The sequence below is a fragment of the Sciurus carolinensis genome, unplaced genomic scaffold (assembly GCF_902686445.1).
Source record: "Sciurus carolinensis unplaced genomic scaffold, mSciCar1.2, whole genome shotgun sequence".
In the NCBI taxonomy this organism is placed as follows: Eukaryota; Metazoa; Chordata; class Mammalia; order Rodentia; family Sciuridae; genus Sciurus; species Sciurus carolinensis.
In genome coordinates, this window is record NW_025920754.1 from 5,071 (window position 1) to 9,477 (window position 4,407).

At 38.1% G+C, this 4,407-nt stretch overlaps 1 pseudogene; it reads right to left on the reverse strand.

The window, feature by feature from the left end:
- Positions 1–433: 433 nt before the first annotated feature.
- LOC124975892 (ELAV-like protein 1) lies at positions 434–1,400 on the reverse strand (annotated as a pseudogene).
- Between the last annotated feature and the right edge of the window lie 3,007 nt (positions 1,401–4,407).

Below are 4,407 nucleotides of genomic sequence, written 5' to 3' on the forward strand. Positions count from 1 at the left end.
GCTACAGATATAGCTATATGTAGAAAAGGCAAGTAAAAAGTATATTAAATTCATTTATTATACCAAAAATTACAATAATAGAGAAGTAAATGACTGGACTTAAAAGTTTAAACCCTAAACTCTTTTGGAGACATTAATCAGACACAAACAAAGAGAGAGACATTCCAGGTTTATTTTCCTAAAAGCTCCATTTTGGAATATGGTCCTCTTCCCGTGTGCCTCTACCTTAGATCCTGGCACAGCCTGTCTGAATGTAGTAAGTCCTCAATAATCCTTGTTGATTGGGAGAGTGACTAGATGTTCACATGCAGATACTTCAGCATTAAATTATTTGAGAAGAGTCAAATGATTAAAGTTTTTCACTCTTGGAATTTTTTTTTCAATTTCTTCACTCTTAATTATCTCTCCATACAAAAAAAAAAAAATGAGTGAGTTATTTGTGGGACTTGTTGGTTTTGAAGGAAACCTGTAAGATTTTGTCTCCCAGGCGGTAGTCATTCAGACTTGCTATGGTCATTGCGGCTTCTTCATAGTTTGTCATGGTCACAAAACCAAACCCTTTGCACTTGTTGGTGTTGAAATGATGAATCACTTTCACATTGTTGACTGTGCCAAAGGGGTCAAACATCTGCCAGAGGATCCACTCATCAGCTTCTTGCCCAACATTGTAAAAGAAGATGCACCAGCCCGAAGAAGCGGTTTCCTGGGACATTGACACCAGAAAGTCCACTCATGTGATCTACACTCATCGCGGAGAACCTGACCCTCTGAGCCTGGTGATGCACAGGGTCTCCGAACTGCCTGCAGGCGAGTGGTACAGCTGCGAGAGGAGCGCCCCATTTTTGTTCTGTTTGGGATTGGCTGCAAACTTCACTGTGATGGGCTCCGAGGAACCTGGGGGTTTATGACCATTGAAACTGGTAATTGCCTCTTCTGCTTCCAGCTGTTTGTCAAACCCAATAAGTGCAACTCCTCTGGACAAACCTGTGATCTGATACACGAGGACCCGGGAGTTGATGATTCCCCAAACCGAGAGAATGTGTCCTCCACGTCCTTCTGGGTCATGGTTCTTGGGAGCCCACTGATGTGCAAGCTGGCATCTTTGATGACCTCTGATCTTGGGCGAGCATATGACACCTTGATGTTTTTTTTTTTTTTCTGAAGCCTCAGGCCACTCAGCATGTTGATTGCCCTTTCTGCGTCCTTGTCAGTCAGGTAGCTCACAAAGCCAGAGCCAAAACTGTGCCCTGCTACTTTGTCCTGAATAAGTTTTCCAGATTCAACTTCACCAATGCTGCTGAATAGACTTCACAACTCATCCTGGGTCATTTTGGGAGATTTGTTCTCCCAATGTCATCCCTGCAGTATTCAGTCATGTGGTCTTCATAACCATTAGACATTGTATTTCTTAAAATTCTGGACCCGGGCAGGCGGCCTGGGCTGCTGGGGGTGGGTGGTGGGCAGACTCTGGTGGCACGGCACTAATGGCTCTGCTTGGCCTCGGTAGCAGTGGCGGTGGCAGCGGTGACCTGGAATTTTTTGAGATACAAAATTGACCTGTAAATTCTGCACTTATTTATCTCACCATAACAAGAAAAATGAAGGAGTGATTCTGCATATGACAAATGATTTCTTTCTTCATACCATGGTTTTGCTTCAAAGTTCCTCCAAATACTAAATTACCATAGTTAAGTAAAATATTTCTTGAGTAATGCAATTAAACTTGGTTTGCATCCTAGTTCTGAGACAGACTGGTGACTCATTTTGCTTGCTCACTAAGATGTATCAAGTCTAAAGTACTAACCTCAAATTCCTAAAGTAGTCCTGGTCAAAACCTTTATAAGAGAATTATGATCTGGTTACAATTAATTGTCCAGCAATCTCACGTTCCTCTCATGGTTATTTAAAGAGGTAATTAAGCTTAAATGGATGATTGTAAGGGTGAAATTCCATTTCCATAATACTTGTGTCCTTACAAGATAAGGAAGAGACCCAAGATCTGTCTCTTTGTCTCTCTCCATAGAGAGAGCCATGTGAACACAGTAAAAATGTGTATGTGAAGCCAGAAAAACAGCCTTATGAGAAACCCTTCATGCTCAATGAAGGGACCTCCATTCTCCAGAACTGTGAGAAAATGAATTTCTATTGTTTAAACCACACAGCTATGAGGTTTGTTATGGTGGGAAGAATATAAATTTTATCTCCTTTTTTGCCAGAAACCCTCTTCTTATAAAATGAGTTTTGATGATTTTCATCATTTCATAAGCATTTGTTGTTGAAAGCCTTCATTCCATGGGCTGTGCTGTACTGGCAAGCAAAGGCAGATGGGGGATTAAGAAGTGCATCTTTGGATCAGAGATGGCAAACACAGGGCTCTTAGAAGCATCCCCCACCCAGGTCCTAACTGACAATAACAAAACCCCCTTGAACATCAGAATCCTACTGAATACCGAATGACTACCTAGTGAACAGATGGACAGATTAGCACCAGGACAAACTTGGTGAGCCTTGACCCAGTGATATGCCTGAGAGACCTGGGAAGTGACACATTTTACCAGAACTGACCACACATGTAAATTTAAGGAGAAAATCACAAAAATTATGAAAGGACTCCCTTAAGGGTTTGTGTAAAGAATAATAAAGGAGTTAAGTAGGGCTTTGATATGGTCCCTTAACTTTTTGTATATCCATGGTTCATTTCATATCTAGGATTTGACAGCTGTCAGATTAATGATCTCAACCAATCACTTATGAACTCAGTGATTTCCTAGCAACTCAGTGTTTACCTGCATCCACCCACACTAAGCTACATGGGGAGAACTCACTGCTGAACTTGACTTTCACCACTCACTAATCCAGGTACTGTTTTCCCAGAAAGTTGTGAACTTGCCAAAAAAACAAAACTTCCAACTTGTTATTTATTTAACCAAATTCATGTTTCTAATTCATTCACTACTTTCATTTCTTTTTGCTAAGTGGGTAAAGATGATCTCTTCATTCTTTCTTTTGCATTAATTTATCTTCTAAAACTATTCATTTCTGGCTCTTTCTCAATGGAAAAATATTATTTTACCTTATAAAATATGGTTTTAACACAACAGAAAAGGTCATAATGATTCACGCACCTATTTTTACTCCATCAACAGATGCAGATTTACTTTAACTCACCAAAGGAGTTGTATTTTTGGTATTTGCACAATGAGAGAGAATATGAAAGTATTACCATATGTAGCTTTATCTGGACAACCATGAAGGTGGTCTTGCATTTGCCAAAGATGTAATTAATTAATTTCATAGAAAATCTAATAAAATCCAGAAGGAAGTTTATACCTTTAGTTGGGATTAAGGATAACACAAAATTAAAATGAACTAGCATATATATCATAAATAATAAATTTACAGTAAAATAGAAAAAAATGACATTTATATAAGAAATGAGAATAAACCTAATAAGAGATTGTCAAGACTTTATTAACATAGTAAAAAACAAACATAGACATGTCCCAAGTCTGAAAAATAAATTTAAATAAAAGGAGATAATTATGTTCATGAATTTGAATTTAAGATACTATGAACATAATAATTTTCCTCAAAGACACCTGACTCATCGACACCATTAAAATAAAAATCTAAAACTTTTTTGGAAGGCTGATTCTAAAATATATACATAAAATCAATGATCTGGCACAGTTAGACCAAAAGGGCAGAGGGGCCAGAGCAAACTCCAAAAGTGTGTAAGTCAAAGCTGTTTAGCTTTTAATGAGATAGATAAAAATAGCAATTTCAGAGAATGGGAACAAAGAAAGAAACAGAAGCTTGCCAAGGAGAGAACTGGGCTTTCCAAGTTACCAGACCTTAAAGATGCTGAAGCTGTTCAGAAGTTTTTCCTTGAAGAAATACAACTTGGTGAAGAGCTGCTAGCTCAAGGTGAATATGAAAAAGGTGTGGACCATCTGACAGATGCAATTGCTGTGTGTGGACAGCCACAGCAGTTGCTGCAAGTGTTGAAACAAACTCTTCCACCACCAGTGTTCCTGATGCTTCTGACTAAGCTTCCAACAATCAGTCAGAGAATTGTAAGTGCTCAGAGCTTGGCTTAAGATGATGAGGAATGAGAAACAAATGTCAATATAATAAAATCTCAGTTAAAAAATTTAAAAATTCTTAACTTGGAAGTTGAGCAGCTCTGGGAGTATAAGGACAAATGTGCTTGTTATAGCTTATCATACACTGAAGTCTACCAAAGTTAATGTTTGCTTTGTGTAGATCCATTTGTTTGTTTTATTTATTTTTCCCAGTGAAATGTGTATTTTGATAGGGCTTTTCATTTTATAAATACACTGAGTTACCAGAATATCACAGATTTCATTTATTCCTAAGACATACAGTTAGTGTATACACAACATA